We start from the raw sequence: 20886 nt of genomic DNA, 5'->3' as shown, positions 1-20886 counted from the left end.
TTTACCGCGAAAAGGACAGTGACTTCGTGTAGCCAATGTAGGAGCCATGTATTTGACTAGTTTTGGACCTTTGGCTGCTTCTTTGATGATATCAGAGAGCCTCTTAGACTACATGGTATGGTGATGGACCATCCTTGGAGGATGGTCCGCCACGTAGGCGCCACGTCACATTCCTCTCTAAGATGGTCCATCCTCCAAAACTAGAAGACATGGTAGGATGATCCTAGTCATAGTCCTCCACCACTTTTTATGTTTTTTTTTATTTTTTTTAGTATTCTATTTTTTTTAACATTTAACAAATATGCTAATAAAATATTTTCATTAATATTAAACCCACATTACATAAATATAAAAAAAAAAAAACATAAACTTAAAAAAAAAACAAAGACTTAATAAAAATAAACATAAAGTTAAATAATTTGATGTTTTTTCATGATGTCGTGTTGTAATTTTTTCAACATCGAACGTTTCGGCTCGGGTTCGTCCTCGACATTCATCGTCATTATTTCCCATTCCTTGAGCCGAATTTTTTCATCGGAAATTATGTGGAAGAAGGTTGAGAGAATAGTGGAAGGAGTATAAAAATTATATGAGAAAGAGGTGAATTTTTGAGGTTAATTTGGTGTTTGATAGTGAAAATGGAAGTTATATTTATATATATTTAAAAAGTGACCGTTTGGCATTTTTCGAATTATGGGTTTTTTGTTTTTTTTTTTAACGGTAAAAAATAAGGTGGCCCCACTCTTTTTGCATCGTCGCAAACGGCTACATATGGACGGAGAGGACGGGGACGGTAGGGGGCGGCACGGTGTTTGGACCGTCGCCGACCCGCGACGGGCCGGGGCCGACCCCCATACCATGTAGCCTTATGTCTAGTATTATACTCTACATAATCATATATGGAGCCTCTATGTAATGCTATTGTACAAACAATCAAATATACAATCACCTTCTTTGTCAATTTGGTATTAGAGCTGCAATGTCTATTGCAACTAATCCAGTTTTTCATGATCGGACCAAAATTTCGAGTTGGATTTGTTTTTCTTAAAGAGATTTAATTGCTAAAGGTACATTGACATGTGTTGGTATAAAATCAATTTTGGATTTACTGAAGGAGTTTTAGTCAAAACACATCAAGATTTGTGTGTGTGTGTGGGGTTGGGGGTTGGTTAAATATACATATCTTTCATATCAATTTCATACATATTTGTGTTATAAATGTCTTCTTGTTATTTTTCATGAATATGGCTGATGGGCCTGAAGATGCAGTGGACTTGAAGACCTGTTTGCAGTTATTACAGATGGGTGTACCTATTGGCACACCCATTTGTCTATCCACACATTTTAAAAGGTGTTTTTGTCCTTATAAGCACACCCTGCAGTATTGAACTGTGGCCAAAACGCGACGTTTTGGTCTGGTTATCCAGAAAAAGACTGACGGGTTTCTGACGGGTCTGTTGACCGGACCAAAACGTCGAGCTTTGGCCGCGTTTTGGTCTTGTCAACCAGACAAAAGACTGACACCCGGTCTGGTTGCAGGACCAAAACGCAGCCAAAGCTCCGCGTTTTGTACCGGTCAACAGACCCGTCAGACACCCGTCAGTCTTTATCTGGTTAACCGGACCAAAACGCCACGTTTTGACCACAGTTCGACACTGCAGGGTGTGCATATAAGGACAAAAACCACCTTTTTGGGGTGACTATCTACACACCAAGTGTGTAGATAGTTTGTGCCTAACAGATTAACAACTTGCCTAACAAACCGGGTATGGGTATTCGCATACCATCTTATACCCGGGTCAGTATAAAAGGCCTCATACAGTTCATTTGTCTCATTCATCTAAGATATTTTTTCACTTAGTTCTCTGTGTTTCTCTCTCTAGTGGCGATTAGGGTTTCAACTTTTGAGCTTGTTACTATACTTTTCGGGGTGTCCAAATATCTCTATAACAACGCTAAGTGTTAAGTTGGGTTGACAGACATCAAAGTGATAGTTGAGGGCGGCAGCAGCCAATAACCAATACTTGGAGGTGATAAAATCCAATAACCCTAAAAATAATTAACAGGTTTTAACAAATTTAAAGTGGACACTAATAAAGTAATAAACCTTTAACAAAACAATAATATGAAAACTAAATACTAAGCTCACTATAAAATATATTAAGTCCAAAACAATTATTTGATTATCAGGTCCACATAACATTCGTGTTAAACGAGCCCGCACTCCCGCATCACCCAATTAATCACTAAAGTTATTACCTCGACCGACAAGTTAATCCAATATCTTAAAACTCATGTCGATAACACTAAAATTACCAGCACTTATGTTACTGGAGTTGGTGTCCAAATCTAACTCTTTTGTTTACTATGCTCTCTATTAGATTAATCGGGTTCGTTAATGAGTCATCGGGTCACAAGTTCATTTTTCATGTTTACTACGCTCTCTGTTGGATTAATCGGGTTCGTTTACGAGTCATCGGGTCACGGGTCAGATGGGTCATGCCTAGGGGGTCAGTAGCTAACAAGTCATGGGTAATGAAATAGTCCAAGAATGATCGAGTTTATTGTGAAAATAATAAAGAAGATGGTTGAGGCTTGACCGGTTCATGTGTACGTTGAGGTGCACGTTGGAAAAATGAAAGAAGTCATGCTCTACTAGTTTTTAGGTTAAATAGTTTTTTACTATTTGTTATTGTTCTCAGGGATAGACCCACCCCAAGCCATCGGTGGGCAGACACACGCACCATTTGAAAAAAAAAATTAGTGTTAGTTTTTGCTGAAAATCCGGATCACACCCCTTGAAAATTTTAAAACACCCCCCATAGAATTTTTTATGAATTTATAAAATTAAATAAATTGCAAACACCGATTTATATTAATATATAAGTATATAACCCAATTTATATAATTACTGTTTAACCACTTATTCACTTAAACTAATCAAACTATAAAAGCCCTAATCTACAATCCGTTTTTATTAACCTAAGCCAAACACAACCCAAAGAAATTTGAATTGAATAAAATAACCCATTTAACCATTCCAATTCTATTCTCCAAATCTCCCGCCCCCAAAACCCTTAGCGACGCACTATGCTCGACCGAATCCATTTTTTTTGCCGGAGAAACCAAAATTCTGGCCAGAACCGACCCATATTCGACGGAATTCTCATATAGAACTGGTATAGTTTCTTTACTGATTGTTTTTGGTTGTACTATGTGACAATTAGGAGAAATATAGATGTATAAGGGTTTGATCTTTTTATGTTTTTTTTTTTTTTTTTTTTTTTTTTTTTTTTTTTTTGTTCTAGACTTCTAGTTAATGATTTCGTTGTTTTATTCAAGACTTTGTTTGTTTAAATGATTAGCTACAAGTAATCAACATTTAAAACTAAGGCTTGAATGTTTGAAACTCAAAATTGAAAATTATGGACTATAGTTGATGATTGTTTATTTGTTTAAGTGTGTAGTGTTGTTTTATCGACTTATAGAGCAATTTATATGTGATAGGAACCATGAGTAGAGATGTTATGGAACGATTTCTCAAGATGAAAGATGTTGAGAATTTAAGTGATGGTTGTATATAGAGAAAGACTTGCTTAGGACGAACGTTCTAGATGATGTCTTGCATAGATTAAAAAAAAATGAAAACCCGTAGACCTCATTTTTAAATATGTATGTAATGAAAACCCAGAATCAACCCTCTGTTTTTTCACAATATAAACACATTCAAAATCAAACCCAAAATCAAACCCAGAATCAACCCAAAATCAACCCAAAATCAAACCCAAAATCTGTTTTTCACCCACTGTTTTTCATCGAATGTAACCCAAAATCAACCCAAAATCAAACCCAGAATCAACCCTCTGTTTTTTCACAATATAAACACATAAACACATCGAATGACCAATATGAGGATGAAGATGAACCTGATCTGTTCGATGAAGATGAAGATGATCTGTTCGATGTTCGATGAAGATGATGAAGATGATCTGTTGATCTCTTCGATGAAGATGATGATGATGATCTTGGGAGTTGGGAGAGCTGTTGATGATGATGATATTGGGAGTTGGGAGAACTTTGTCGAGACTGTTGATGATGATAATGAAACTGGTGAACATTTAAGTGTAGATATTAAAGGGTGGGGGGTATTATGGACTTTTCATAACTGGCAAACGGTCAAACTGACGAAAGACTGACGACAGGGACTCATACTGTTATGAAATTAATACCACAGGGGCTCAAAATGCAAAAAATTGTTTTTAGGGGCTCAAGTTGATGTTTGGGACATACCACAGGGACGCAAATTGCATTTTACTCTTTTGATAATTACTCCACGAGTAAAAAATTACGAAAATATCATCGTATTTTTTTTTTTATATTTTCACCATATTCGTACGTTTTATATAATAAATATAATATATTTGTACATGATCTTTTGTAAACATGTAAGAGGCTACGAGCAAGGACCATTTTTTTTTAAACGGCAACTGCTTTATTAAAACACAAAACCCAGTCAGAAGCTGGAAAACAAACAAGAAATGATTACAACATAGAAACTATATTGAGAAATCAAAATCACACCAAGTGTGAGAAATGATTACAACGAGCAAGGACTAGATGTGCAAAACAAGTGTGAGAAAGATCCCAACATCAATGCAAAGGACTAGATGTGCAAAACAAGTGTGAGAAAGATCCCAACATCAATGCAAACAAAGGGTAAAGTTCTTGTACAAATAATCTTAACATACTAAACATACAAATTGAAGGAAAACTCAAAAAGACAAGGTGGCATTTTTGTAATTATCAATAACTATCAAAGTTAGTCTACAAATACCTCTAAAAAAACCTAACCACTCCCCCCACCCCCAAAAAAACCTAACCCCCCCCACCCCCCTCACCCCCAAAAACCTAAAAAAAAAACCTAACCCACCCCCAAAAACCTAAAAAAAAACCTAACCCCCCCCCACCCAAGCTAAAATGCTAAAAACTAACCCCCCCCCCCCCCAAAAAAAAACCTAAAAAAAACCTAACCCCCCCCCACCCAAGCTAAAATGCTAAAAACTAAATCCCCCAAAAAACCTAAAAAAAAACCTAACCCCCCCCCCCCACCCCCAAAAACCTAAAAAAAACCTAAACCCCCCCCCCCCCCCCACCCAAGCTAAAATGCAAAAAACCTAAAAAATCTAAAAAAATAAAAAAAAAAAACACACAAATTATTTTATTTTATTTTTTTAACATTTTTTATTAAAAAATCGCTACTTTTAGTAGCAGCAAAAAAAAAAATTTTTTTTTTTTGCTAACGAAATGTAGCGATTTTTTAATAAAAAATGTTAAAAAAAAAATTTGTGTTTTTTTAGGTATTTTTGGTTGTAACTTTGATAGTTGGTGGTAATTACAAAAATGCCACCTTGTCTGTTTGGGTTTTACTTCAATTTGTATGTTTAGTATGTTAAGATTATTTGTATTTGATCTTTTGCCTGCAAACAAAATATCCTCATCCTAACGGTTGGCTAAAACCCTAAAATCAAAATCAAAATCAAAATCACACCATTTCGATCACCAAATACCCCTACAATTCCACACAAAAACCTTACAAAATCATCAACAATGGAAGATATTTCATTAGATAATCGAATCGAATCTCCTCACCGGAAGCGACTGCTGATATCCACAAACCCTAGCAAAACCGTCGTCACTTCATCGCCGGAATCAACCGTAGAGTTGCCGAACTTATCTAATTGCCATTGCTGCAGTGTCCGGATTAACTGTGCAAACCCTAGGGAGAGACTTCAACCGATGGAGAGCATGTGGCGTATAGTTTTGTTGTGTAAGAAATGTTTTAAACTAGTTAACTCATCAGAACTTTGTTCGTACTGTTTTAATTCTGTGATGATGTAGAAGACTGTTTTAAGTGTACTGATTGTGAGGGTAGTATCCATAACGAGTGTGTTACGCGGTGCGGTTCAGTGTTAGGGCTTTCGGTTTGTGTTGATTGTTGGATTCCTGATGCTTTTGTTAGTTCGGTTAGGGCTAGGAAGCGGAAGGTTAGAAAAAGGAGCAACGAGTGTTGTGAACAGGCGGATACATTGTGTGAAGTTAGTGTTTCGGTTGACGAAAATAACGAGCGTAGTTCGGTTGAAAAAGAAGTGGAAAGAAAGGTTGCCGTTGCAGCGAAAGCTACGGAGAATGCTGTTAGGAAAGCTGTCATTGCGAAGAACGCGGTTGAGTTAGCTAAAGGAGTTTTGAGTGTTGTTGCAGGGGGTGGTGCTGAGTTGGAGGTTTTGTTGCGTAGAGCGATTAGTAGTTCTCCTAGGATATCTAGATATGCTTGCTTGGGGAGTTCGTTTAGAAGGGATGATGCGGTAATGGTGTGCTATTCAAGAAGGCGTGCTGGTAAGAAGATTGTGGTTATGGATTCTAGTACTTTGGATGGTCCGTTACTCTGCTATTCTAGACGTGGAAAGAGCTGCTTTAGGAATTCTGTATCTTTAAATGCACCGTTATTGTGCTATTCGAGAGGGCGTTGGCGCAGTAAAGCGTGTTCTTATGATAGAGAGTGTGAATGTTTTAGCTGTAAGACAAGTGAAAAAACTGATGAACATGTTTCTATACCGTCTGCTTACTTGAAGGCTTGTAATCGTGATTCCGATTTACAGAACCGTTATAATGGAAACAATGGCCAAGGAAATGATGTGAGAAGGATCGCTATGAAGCCCCATAGATCTCTTTTAAAATACTACAGAATCGGAAAAGGCACCAAAAGGCCTTTGTTTTTTGTTAAGGATTCTGATTGTTCTTATATTAATTCGGCTGATTTGTGTACTGATGGCATGGCTGGTACTAGGAATTTTGGAAATGGCTATGAATGCCATGAAATTTGTGAAAAGTTTGACGATAATGCTAACCGTTTCTTGTTGAAATACCAGAGAAATTTAAGATCTAAGCGAGAGTCTAGTAGTAAAATTAACAAGTTTTCTCCAATGTTGCCTTCAAATCATCTCATGGAATCCACAACTTTATCTGATGCGAGGCCATGCTCTTCTTCACAAGCAGAACTGTGAATTGCAGGTATTCTTACTATAGTTAGTTGCTGACGGTTGTTAATGATGAATTGTACTATGTATTAGTGGATTTTCGTTCTCTATGTACATGGTATCAAGCTTCTCTAAATTGTAGTTCTTTTATGGTTAAAGATGGATATGCTCTTGATCTTTGCCCTGTTGTGCTTGATTTGAGGTGCTTAAGTTGCTGGAGATGGTGTTCAAATATGATCTCTTTCATTTACTATGCTAGATTGCGGTCCAATTGTTTTAACGCAAGGAAAAACTAGATATAAGACTGAAGGGAGTGGGGCGTCCTCAAAAGAGGGCGTCTTGCGACACGTGGCGTTTGAGGGGCGGCTTGGGGCGTCCTCAAAAAAGGGGGCGTGGTGTTCATGGCAACTCAAGATGCCACCAAGACCTCTGATTGGTTGATTTGTTTGAAAAGGGGGGAGTTCTTGGAATTTTGTGCCAAAAGTTGATAAAGTGTGAGATGAGGGGCGACGAGAAGAGGGCGGGCAAATGGAAGTTGCTATGGAAGTTGGGCAAGGGGCGCGGTGTTCATTGCAACTTGGGGGCGACTTGGGGTGGGAGTCGCCCCACTCCCCTCAGTCTAAGGATCCTCCCTTGTGTCTATTCTTAGCCTGTGTTCTAATAAACCGAGGTGCTCTGACGCCCTAGGGTCCTCAGACCCACATCGAGAAACGAGGCGAACCTGTTTTGCAAAAACACTTCTAAAGTTGTTTATAATCATATTTTGTACAGAAAACACATTATCATAAAATTTAACATAAAACGTAAGAATATTATAAACAGGGGACAATAAAATTTCTGTAAACACACATCTGTCATAGAAAGGAGTAAAGAACAGAAGAATAAGAATGCGAAAACTTACCTGGGTTATTGTTGGAGTAATGGCAGAGAGCAATGTTTTAAAAACCGGTTTTTAGATCAAACCGGATTAGGCTAAAAAATGGTTCAACCGGTTGAACCAGGTTGTACCGAGCGATTCAACCGGGTTGACTAGCTAACTCTATAATTTCATAAATTACAACATCAACTCAAAAGTATTAAAAGTTGATTCAAAAGTAAATCCATAATAAAAATAATCCAAAAGATAATCAAAATTATTCAATTTTCCAACAAGCTCTTTTAAATGAAAGTGTACCATATGTTTAAGCAATTTGAGTGTTGAATACATCAACTATTTTCGTTTCATACAATATTAAATAGGCAAATTAGAAATAAATAATCCCAACTCACTGTTTTTGGCCAATAATAATCCAACTCATTTAATCACAAATAATAATCCGAACTATTCACTTTTGTTTGTAAAATACTCCCACGTTAAAAAAACACTAACTAGGTTAAAATATTGCTGATGTGGCTTAACATGTGTGGACTGACATGGCTGGTTAACATCTTAGCTGTGTATAAAATGATTATCAGCCTCATTTGCACACACAATCGACTGAATTTGCCCAATTTGTAGAATTAGGGTTTTGAAGGAGAGTGCGATTGTGTGTGCAAATGAGGCTGATAATCATTTTACACACAGGTAAGATGTTAACCAGCCACGTCAGTCCACAGATGTTAAGCCACATCAGCAATATTTTAACCTAGTTAGTGTTTTTTTGACGTGGGAGTATTTTACAAACAAAAGTGAATAGTTCGGATTATTAGTGATTAAATGAGTTGGGATTATTATTGGCCAATAACAACAGTGAGTTGGGATTATTTATTTCCAATTTGCCTATTAAATAAGAACTTTTAGTTACGAATAATCATAATATATAAAAATTACATATGATAAGTAACATATATATTGAAAATAAGTATCAACTCAAACTAAAATAACCTTGTGCCGGTACCGGTATTACGTTTCAAACCGGTATACCGGATTTTACCGCCGGTACAAACCTTATGCCGTTTCACTTATTTACCAGGCTTTTTCGTACCGGATTTACATCTGGAAACGGTAATACCGGTATAACCGGCCGGTATTTACCGGTTTTTAAAACATTGGCAGAGAGAGAACTCGAGAAGGGCCTTTTGTAAAATATCTACTAACTTATCTTGGTTTAGAGATGGGCATAATCGGGTATTTTTAATACCCGGACCCGGTTCCCCTTAAATTTGAACGTACCCGGTTCCTCTTATAACCGGTTCCGGGTCATACCCGGGTATTTGTCAAAAAAACCAGAACCTGTTGTACCCGGTTACAGGTATTGTGGAACCGGGTTTCAACAGAACCGGGTTCGGGTCGGAACCGGTTCTGTCGTATATGTGAAGAAAAAGGCTGACATCTCTACTGTGTGGAATCGGTTCTTCAGTGTACAGTCAAATCAATGTTAAAAGCTGAATTAATGTTGGAACCGGTTCTTTAATATTATAATCGTTTTTTTTTAATTATTTAAACACTTTAACCTCTACCAAAAACACACTCTTAAACCTCTCTACAAGTCCAACACCCTTTCTAATTCATACTTGCTAAGAGATATCATGGCATGCAACGATGATGTGGTTACGGTTTTGGAAACAAAAAGGAACCCGGCGATTTGGAAGAACTTTGATTTATGCTTAATGTCCGATAGCCACGAGATGGCTAGATGCAAAGGTTGCGGCAAGTTTATGAAGGCGTCGGCTAACTCGACGCTAAAGAAGCACACCGACCGCCATTGTCCGTTGACAAAGGTGAAAAAAAGTGAAAAGGGTGAAGCCTCCGGGACCGGCTCGTCTAAAGTTTAGGTGTTTTGTTCAATGTTGTATTTTTAGGTTGTTTGTGTGGTTTATGATTATGTTTGATGTTTTATGTGGTTTATGAACTTTATGATTATGTTTGATGTTTGATGTTCTATACTTGTTCTAATAAAAAAGTCACATTCAAAATACTTGAACCGATTACAATACATAAGCTTAAAAAAAAATTATACGAACTGGAACCGGACAACCGGTTTTACAGCCTACTGGAACCGGTTTCCAGAGTAACAGTAACCGGTTATTTTCCAACAGGAACCGGGTATACATTAGACGATTTTTTTTCGACCGTTTAGTTGTGGCGGGTGCGACACTTTCACTTGCGGGACGCTTTGGTGCGGGCACTTGGTAACCATTATGGAAGAATAAGATAGAAGAATAAGCTAGAAGAAGAAGATTAGGGGGAATTGTGTGATAATCTTGAAAAAATGGCAAAGTTTTTATAGTCGGAACCGGTTCCAATGGTAAGAAATCGGTTCCAACGGTAAGAATTGTATTAAATGCTGAATTTGACCGTTAGAATCGATTCCAACGGTAACAAATCGATTCTAACGGTAATAAAGTGGCACCGGGTATTGTTTTATTACGGAGGAACCGGGTACGCATGGAAACCGGGTACGGGTAGGAACCGGGTACAGGGTGGAACCGGGTATGGAACTTATTTTTTTTATAAAATATGGAAACGGGTAGGAACCATCGGGTTTTTTAAACCCGGAACCGGGTATGCTTTAAACCAGGTTGGGATTGGAACCGGTTACGGGTCGGTTCTTACGGGTCGGGTTTGGAACGGATTATTATGCCAATCTCTACCTGGGTTATTGTTGGATACTTGTGATTTGCAATGAGATTATCATTGTTGGTTCTATTTTTTTAGGTTTTTGGCATATTGGGCCTTTAGTAAAATATCTACTAACTATTAAACCTATACATTGGGCCTTTGATGTGCAAAAAAAAAAAAAAAAACAGCTCACTAGAGAACCAAACATGATGCACAGAAAAGCGCAAATGCACGCCTCATTGTGAACCGCAATAGAGCGTTGAGTCTCATAACAATCATGTGTACTCACTTGACGCGATTTGCTTGTGGCCTTGCTGCGTCTCGCACATCACGTAACCTTTTGAGAACACAAATTCTAGCCATCTATTTACTTATAGAAGTTACTTGTATTGCTTGTTATTTTCTAGAGTAGATAGGAAGAAATGACTACTCTTTTTATGATGGTGTCTATTGTCTGATCTTTTTATTTTTTTATTATTATTTTTTTTAACTCTTTTAGCAAATTTTCATTTCTATGAGTGTGTTAATTAAATTATGTTTTGTTACATGTTCTCTAGTACTTTTTTTTTTGTGTAATTAACAATAAATAAAAGTAAACAGTGGGTTCTCTAGGGGTTGATACTTGCTAACGAATCTCAAGTTGTGCTTCAGGGGCTGCTTAGGTTAGCTATGGCAGTAGAAGCATACCGTTGAAATCTGCTTTGTAGCGCTGCAAGTAAAATTGCTTTAGGGCTTTCTTCTAGAATCCCGTTTTTTTATTTATAATTTTATTATGGTTTTACTGAAAACCTAGTTTTATCACTCTAGATTTTTTTTTTTGTCAAAGCACAAAGCAGTGTTATCGGCTTCTAGAAAGCGATCTTTTTGTCTAATCTTTACTCTTTAGCCTAAACACCTTTGTTCTAGGTTTATGCATGCTTTTGTGATGAATATTGTAATGTTAACTGGGCTATTGGGCATATATTAGCGTGTCGACTATATCTTGTGTCTCGTAAATGCCATCCGACACAGTAGCTTTGTCATTGTGAGCAAAAAGGGCAAACCCGGTGCACGAGGCTCCCGTATGCGCGGACTAGGGGGTGTCGGGCTAACTTGGGCATGATGTACACATCCTTACCTTTCTACAAGATTGTTTCCATGACTCGAATCCGTGACCTCCATGGCAGGAACACAAACAAAAAATAAGGTTTTCTTTATGAAGCAGTATAATCCTAGTGTGGTGTGGATTCCACAACCATTCAATATACAAATACTGAGGTCCAACTTTCGTGTGGAGTGCACACTTCTTTAAATTTATTAATCTTGGCATTAGATTCTCTAAATTGATGATTACCCTTGATGCAAGTGCTTATCTTACACAGCTCCAACTTGCTAGTGGTTTTGTTATGACTTATGACCTTTTTAGTTAGATGTTTTGTAATATAGTAATTAGTAAATTAGCTTTTCTAAAAGAAGTATCATGCTTATCAATGCTCTATCAAGATTATATGGTTTGAAATATAAAATGTTACAGTTTTATGAACTTATAAGTAGATTTAGTACTCATTAAATTCGCCTTTTGTACAGCTTCCACTCTCCTTTATATTATATATTTTGATTATATTTCCTACCACTTCCACTCTCCTTCAGTTTTTTACCCAGGGATTTTCTTTCCCATTTTATTATTTAGAATTCTTCGGTTCATGAAATTTTATACTATGGAGCGTGCACGCTTATGATTTTTGTATGACAAACATAAATTCCTGCAATCTCTTGTTAATGTATTATTTTAAATTGCGTCGCCCTACTTTTCTTGTGGCTCCTTATGTTGCCAGCTGCCTAATATCCTTGACCTTCATGGCTTCATTATGCTTCCAATTCCTGAAACAAATAGCAAGCAAGCAGGATCGAGTGTGTGTAGAAAAAGGTTTCGATTTACCGCGAAAAGGACAGTGACTTCGTGTAGCCAATGTGGGTGTAAGAAATATTGTGCTTGTCTTCTCTCATTGAATAACATGTTTAAATAATGTACAAACAGAATCTCTTATTGTTAAGGAGATATGCTATGATAAAGATTTACAATCAATTCCTAATATATAAATATTCTATTACACCCCCGCAGTCGAAGCGAAGGGTGGCCGAATGCTGAGACTGGATCCAAAATCATCAAACAAGACACGTGGCAACCCTTTAGTAAAAATATCTGCAATCTGATGTCGAGACGAGACATGCAACACGCGAACATTACCCTTCTGAACTTGTTCATGAACAAAGTGAATGTCTAGTTCTGTATGCTTTGTGCGTTGATGCTGAACAGAATTACCGGACAAATATATCGCACTGATGTTGTCACAATAAACTAGAGTAGCACGTGAGAGGGGATGACATAACTCGAGCAGAAGATTTCGAAGCCAACAAATTTCAGTAACGACATTCGCGACACCTCGATACTCGGCTTCAACACTAGAACGGGAGATTGTAGACTGCCGTTTAGACGACCAAGAAATCAGATTGTCACCAAGATAGATACAGTAACAAGAGGTGGATCGTCTAGTGTCTGGGCAACCTACCCAGTCAGCATCAGTGTAAGCCCGCAAGGAAGATGTGCCAGTCTCACCAAGATGAAGCCCCAAGTCAACCGTGCCCTGTATATATCGAAGGACTCTTTTTAAAGCATTCCAATGAGCAGCTGTGGGAGAGTGCATATGCATGCAGATTTGCTGGACAGCACAGCTGGACGGGTGAAAGTCAGATACTGAAGAGCACCCGCAAGACTGCGATAGGTGGTAGGATCATCATGAAGAGGTCCTGAATCGGCACTGAGTTTGGACTGAGTATCCACTGGCGTGGTAACGGGCTTGCATGAATCCATTCCAGCTCGATGAATGATGTCCTTAGCGTAAGCAGACTGAGAGAGAAACATATTGTCACCGGTACGTGTGACCTGAATACCCAAAAAATAAGATAAGGGACCCAAGTCCTTCATAGCAAACTCTCCTGCCAGACAGTGCATAAGGCGTTTGCGAAGAACATCCGATGAAGTGGTGAGAATAATATCGTCGACATAAATAAGCAAGTAGGCAATGTCACGACCATGGCGATAAACAAACAAAGAGTTATCAGATTTACTCTGCTTAAACCTTTGTAAAACCACGAAATCGGTGAATCGCTGGTACCATGCATGAGGTACCTGTTTAAGGCCATATAAATATTTCTTTAAAAGACAAACATGGTCCGGGTATTCAGGACTAGGAAATCCCATTGGTTGATACATGTAGACGGTCTCGTTCAAATTTCCATGAAGAAAAGCGTTGGTGACATCCAACTGATTAATATTCCAAGATTGTGCCAATGCCAAAGATAAAACCAACCGAATGGTAGCCGGTTTGACAACCAGACTAAATGTCTCCCCGCAGTCTATACCAGGTTGTTGGCGGCGACCATAACCCACAAGGCGAGCTTTATATCGCGCCAAACTCCCATCAGAATTGAATTTATGTTTAAACAGCCCCATGCTACGTATAATATTCATGTTCGGTTTCCGAGGAACCAACTCCCAGGTCTTGTTTTTAAGAAGTGCACTAAACTCATCGGTCATGGCACGATGCCATTCGGGAATGGACAAGGCAACCTGTGGGTTTCGGGGTATGGGTGCAATGGTGGTTGTGTAGAGGTTAAATAACTGCTTAGGTTTAACGATTCCACTCATTGAGCGGGTTCGAATGGTCCGAGGTGGGATATTTGGTGTTGGGTTAGGGGCTGGGGAAGGAGTTGGGTTGGTCGGAGTAGTAGCTGGGTGTGGGTCAGAGGTGCTGGGATGGGACGAGGTTTGGGGAGGAGAATCAGTTGGGCCGGGTGAGGGAACTGGTTCGGGAATGTGGTTGTGAGGAGCTGAAGGTGAAGTTGGAATGGTAGAGGGTGGGCTGTTTAGTTGGGCCGACTGAGATTGAGGGGTGGTTATGGGGCCAGGCGGGGTAGGTGGAGGGATAGTTTGGGCTGGTGTGGAAAAAAATTGGGCCAGTGTTGTGGTAGGTTGGATAGATGGGGAATATGTGGGGTGGTTTGGAATCGAGTCTGAAGGACCGGGTGGAGAAGAGTTGGAGGCGATGTGTGGTGGTGTGAGAGGGAGAAGTGGAGAATGAAGGAAGTCATATGACTGAGGTTTTGATGGTGATTGAAATTTGTAGGGAAAGATAGTTTCTTTAAAGTGAACGTGTCATGATGTAAATATTTGGTGGGTTTGGAGATAGAGATATTTGTAGCCACGGTGATTTGGCGGGTAGCCAAGGAAGACGCATGGTTGGGACCGGTTTGAAAGTTTGTTTATGGTGGTGGAGGGTAGGATGGGATAACACAAACACCCGAAGACACATAAATGTTCAAATTCGGGTTGGCAATTATAGAGTAGAGTTGTGGGCGACAAAAAATCATGGTTTTTTCTTAGGAGGATATTGAGAAGGTACGTGGCGGTTTCGAGGGCATGGTGCTAAAGATTTGGCGGTAGGTTGGCTTGGGCTAGGAGAGTGCGGAGCATGTTGTTGATGGTGCGGATTTTGCGTTCCGCTTTACCATTCTGGGATGAGGTGTAGGGGCAGGAGAAACGGAAGTGCATACCGTGGGCGTTGCAAAATGCCAAAAAATTGTTACTGGCATATTCCTTACTATTATCGCATTGAAACTTTTTAATTTTGCATTCAAATTGGGTTGTGATGTGATTATAGTATTTGACAAATGTGGCAAACACTTGGGACTTTGTGGTGAGTGGAAATGTTCATAAAAAATTAGTGTAATCATCAAGAAATAGGACATAATATCGATGGCCTCCCGTGCATAGGACATGGGTGTTCCATAGGTCGCTATGTACAATATCAAAAGGTAAACGAGTGCAATTAACAGAATCATAAAATGGTAACTTTGACACTTTTCCCAAACATACAAGGTTCACATAATTTGTTGTTTTGTTTGCCAAAAGTAATAAGAGAAGAAACTTTCAAAGAATGCAATAAATTGTCGCCAGGGTGGCCTAGGCGTTGATGCCAACGATCTTGAGTAACAGCAGCAAAGGCGGAAGGTTGGGAGATGGTGGAGAGTGGTTGTGTCAGCGGGTAAAGATCACCAGTGCTATTGCATCTAAGGATAGGCGCCCGAGTTTTGAGATCCTTCACAAGAAAACCAAAAGGGCCAAACTCGATGGATACAAGATTATCGGAGGTAAGGCGGCGTACCGAAATCAGATTTTTAATGATGTTCAGGGCAAAAAGGACATTGTTTAGTTTTAAAGGTGGAAAGGGTGGTGGTAAAGTTTGGTTGCTTTTGTGCCAAAGCCGGAATTGCCATGCCATTACCAACAATAATATTTTTGTTATGCACTTATTAAAATTAGACGGAGAGTAGATACCTTGTTCGTTTACCTAGTGGGAGGTTGCGCTAGTGTCCATGAACCCGTGATCTGGTTGGTTTAATGCCATGGTGTACAATGCGTGCTCAATATCCATAGGAATGTAGGTGTTGGAACTGTTTTGATCGGGTCGAGGGCCGTGTATCCCCTGTGAATTCAGGTTGGTGGTGTTCGGTTTGGAGGGGTACGGACAAGGTGGTGAGTTATGGGATGATGGAGCTTGACAAGGAGCAGCGGATCCATTTAGTAACGAGGCCCATTGGTTTGCTGTCCAGTTACTTGGAACACAATGTATGGGTGAGTTGGGGTGTTGGATTGTTGGCCACGGTTATTGTAATTGCGGTTGTTGTAGTTGTGGCCAGGACCACGACCGCGTCCGCGTGAGCGACCACGACCACGATCAGGAGAAGAAGTTTGTGATGGTGATGACACGGAGGCAGTGAGTGTAGTTACGGACTATTGAGCAGTGAGGGCGATTTGACGCTTCTTTTTATCTTTTTCCATTGTAAGACGCGAACGCACCTCATTAAAATCTGGAAGCGGGTCGCGATTTTGTAACATCGTGGAAATACTATCATATTGTTCCGTTAGACCTGTTAAAATCTTGATCACCAACATACTATTATCAACGGGTGAACCAACGACTTTTAGTTGATCTGCGAGGTATTTCGCCCGTTGACAATACTCGGCCATCGAAGAGAAACCATCAAGGCTGAGGTGCGTGAATTTCCTAACCAAGGAAACTAGCCCGAGTGGTTTTGTTGTCATTAAATTGGTTCTGCAGGGCTGTCCAGGCTTCGTAAGCCGTTTGTCCGGGGGTTAAGATGATGTGAAGGAGATATCAATTCCTAATATATAAGGTGAGGTAGAGGGTAAAAGAAGAAGATGCAGGTAGAGGGTTGAATCGGAGGGGAGGGAAAAGAAGCCGGTGATGGTCAGAAGGTTAGGGCATGATCGGATGGTGTATGATACCATATAAGAAATATTGTGCTTGCCTTCTCTCATTGAACAACATGTATAAATAATGTACAAATAGAATCTCCTATTGTTAAGGAGATATCCTATGATAAAGATTTACAATCAATTCCTAATATATAAATATTCTATTAGTAGGAGCCATGTATTTGACTAGTTTTGGACCTTTGGCTGCTTCTTTGATGATATCAGAAAGCCTCTTATTTCTAGTATTATACTCTACATAATCATATATGGAGCCTCTATGTAATGCTACTGTACAAACAATCAAATATACAATCACCTTCTTAGTCAATTTGGTATTAGAGCTGCAATGTCTATTGCAGCGAATCCAGTTTTTCATGATAGGACCAAAATTTTGAGTTGGATTTGTTTTTCTTAAGAGATTTAATTGCTAAAGGTACATCGACATGTGTTGGTATAAAATCAAGTTGCAGATTTATTTACTAAAGGAGTTTTAGTCAAAACACATCAAGATTTGTGTAATGAACTAAAACTTTTTGTTGTTTTTAGTTGATGGATGGGGGGGGGGGTTCTTAAAAATACATATCTTCATATCAATTCTATATATATTTGTGTTATAAATGTCTTCTTGTTATTTTTCTTGAATATGGCTGATGGGCTGGAGAACTGGGCTGCTGTTAAAGTGTTACTGTGCAATAAAGTTGTTGGGCTTGAAGATGCAGTGGACTTGAAGACCTGTTTGCAGTTATAACAGATTAACAACTTGCCTAACAAACCGGGTATGGGTATTCGCATACCATCTTATACCCAGGTCAGTATAAAAGTGTAACACCCAAAAACGGGTTTGGTAATCAAACCACGTAAATATTAAAACGAAACGGGTTATGACTACCTCGAACCCACCAAGTAACTAAGAAAGATTTATGTAGTTAGTTAATTGTCTAAAACAATAAACGAAGCATGAATTGGTACCCTCTTTTTATAAACTTGGAATTAAAGGGACCAAAAAGGAAAAATGATACAAGTTAGTGAATAAAATTAATAAAAACCAAAAACACACACACATGTGTGTCTTGGTCGAACGTACAGGAGAGCAAAAGAGGGTTTCTCTTTGAAACCCTAAAATCAACCGTTTATCCGATTTGGGTGTTCTATACCTTTTCGGAAAGCTTATGAAGTAAATTTTTACTGTTTTCAATCATAAGAAACAAATGTGGTTGTTAAAGAGGCCAAAAATGTGATTAAAACTGCTGTTCAGAAAACTTAAAAGCTGATTGAAAAATGAAAATATAGTTGCTGTGCTGATGTTATAAAAATCATATAAAATCATAGAAAATTCGTTAGAAGGTGTACCTTATATGTTTGCGAAGGTATTGAAGTTTTCTATGATCCATTTTTGAACATGTTAATCTAGTTCGGATTTTAAATGGGTCATAATGGTCGATTACAGCAGCTGAATAGAAAATCGCTGCACATTAATAATGTTATTATTAATCCGGAAAAAGACATATGATTGCATATACTTGTTTAGTCATGAAGTATTTATTATTAGGAACAAATAACACTTTATATGACATGCTTAAAGTGTTCAAAATCACTTACTAACTAGTTTGTATAAGTAACTTGACTAACGGGTCAAACGGTTAGTGAATGGAAAGAATTATGGAAAAAGAAAAAATAGTTGTTGAAGAAATAGCATACTTTGGTGAATAAGTGTGTGAATCCATAAGGTGTGATGGTCATGCTAATGATTGACTAATCTAATCATCTTGTGGATATGATATGGTAGTTTGACTCTGACAAGCTAGGTAGGAGCTTGGAAATGAACGGGTCAAATGGATACAAGTTCAAGTATGAAGCTCGCAAGGATGCAAGGTAAGTATAGCTTACACTAGTCATATATTTTAGAATGTTCTTTTGTCGTATTGATTACGAGTAAGACAAATGGGAATTTGAGATATGGTGTTCCGGCGTGTGGTCGTACGGAACAAGATAACCAATTAGGATAAGAGACCGTATTGATGGTAAAAAGAAAATGAGTTAAATTGGTGATTTGATCATATTATGACGAATTAAACAAGTACTTTTAAAGGTTACCATATAAGGTAAACCATGATAACCAATAAGGGTAAAAATTGTAATTCGGTCACTTGTTGATAATAATTGTTCATTTTGAAATGCACGTATTTCGTAAGCCTTAATAGGCCAAAAAGCGTTAAGAGGTGAATTACAATTAAAAACGATCGTGCGGTGTAAATCGGAGCGTGTCGTGTAGACGAGATGGCAAAAAGCTTCATCTCGCCAATATAATCGGTCATCTAGACCAAACGGGTCAAAAGGTGAAAATATCACTCTTTGACAATATCGACTAATGATTTGTTGAGTTGTATGATTACATAAATAGTTATCGAGTGGATAATTACATCGCTACACTTAGCGGCTATTGAGGCAAGGTATTTAAATGGGTCAATATAATGATCCGAGGCAGGTACGCATAATAAATTAACTCTCATTTAAACGTAAGGTTTAACGAGAGTTAATCGGAGTCTAAAATAGATTTCGGTTACTTTAATAGGTAAACCGAATGTTAATAACGATGGTCATTACGTTTGAAAGGTCTAATAACCTTTCAAACAAAATCATAGTTAAGAAGAAGGCTTATGGGTCAAACTTGTTTACAAAAATCTTTCATCGTTAATGAAGGGCCAAAATGGACCAAAACGTCCTTATAAGTCCAACTGAGCAAACAACCCCTAAAGGTTGTTTGGAAACGAGTTTTATGGTTAGACAAATACTTAGGACAAATATAGAAGTTGAAAGATGTAATACCTTAGCCAAATGGCTCTATTTGAGTCTTGCCGTAAATAATGAGTTGAAGTGTAAAAACTCGGTTTATATAGTTTATCATAGTAAACCCACAATCAATTCAGCCATGGTGGAAAATTATATGATAAGAAACGTGGTAATGCAAAGCATGAAGAACATGCAGCAGCTACCGTAAGTTACGGTAGCTACCGTAACTTACGGTAGCAACTAAAGTTGTTACGCTGAAGATGTACTGCCTTACGGCAGCCCCTGAATGCCCAGTGGCTACCGTAACTTACGGTGGCTACCGTAAGTTACAGTAGCGCCCAACTATTTTTGTTGAATTTCGTTTCGTGTACCCGTTTGATTACGTTTTAAACCAAGTATGAATAAATCATTTCATGTTTATGAAATGTAGGTACATTTTGATGCCGGAAGACGATCAAGCTCAACGAAGAACCGAAGACGATAAAGATACATGCTTTCGCAAGTTGTCGCCGTTTTACATTTCAAACGAAGAATTTAATTACACTAAGTTGTTCTACTTTCAAGTCTAGAAAAGTTTTAATAAACCCGTATTTGAGCAAGAATGTTTAAATCTAAATACTCATTTAATTTGTAATTATAACTTGGTTGTTACAAGTTGGTAATTAGAGCTCAAGGTTAAAAGAATAAAGTGTTCGGTTCGAGGCTTGATCGCAAATCCGGTAAGTACAATGATTTAGTATGATTAAAGTATTGAGAACAACACACATGGTTATCGTGCAATACACGTTACACCAATAAAAACGATATAGAATAGATTTAGTCAACGAGATTACACGCATTGATGTGTATAGTAGAAAAGTCTTATATTATAATACGGGCATCCATTAATGTCGAAATTACTAACTGTTGTAAATGTTCTAGTTGAAGGACACTCGCATCTAAAGATAGCGGGAGTGTAACAAATTGCGGACTTGACGGAGGAACGGTCCAAAGTACGACAAGTAGAACATACTCACCAAGGACCTAAATCACGTAGCGATCGCGAACAAGGCTAATGGCAAGAGAAGCCCGTTAGGGCAAGCATTACCAGGTGCACATTTTAAATTTAATTGCACAAATAGTAATATGCAACAAATACGTAGAGATTGAAAGTTGCATATGTAGATTAAAAACTTGGAAAAACCCGGATAGAAAATCTATCC

The 20886-nt window shown here is 38.4% G+C and overlaps 1 long non-coding RNA gene across 1 annotated transcript; it reads left to right on the top strand.

Moving 5' to 3' along the window:
• The first annotated feature begins 18624 nt into the window (after positions 1-18624).
• LOC118483276 lies at positions 18625-20324 on the top strand. The gene is made up of 2 exons (XR_004870173.1): positions 18625-18766; positions 20115-20324. It is a non-coding gene; the product is annotated as an uncharacterized LOC118483276 (long non-coding RNA).
• Positions 20325-20886: the final 562 nt, after the last annotated feature.

Source organism: Helianthus annuus, chromosome 10, assembly GCF_002127325.2.
Source record: "Helianthus annuus cultivar XRQ/B chromosome 10, HanXRQr2.0-SUNRISE, whole genome shotgun sequence".
Taxonomy (NCBI): Eukaryota; Viridiplantae; Streptophyta; class Magnoliopsida; order Asterales; family Asteraceae; genus Helianthus; species Helianthus annuus.
Note: the sequence above shows the minus strand (reverse complement) of the source record. Positions and strands in the feature narration are given on the sequence as shown.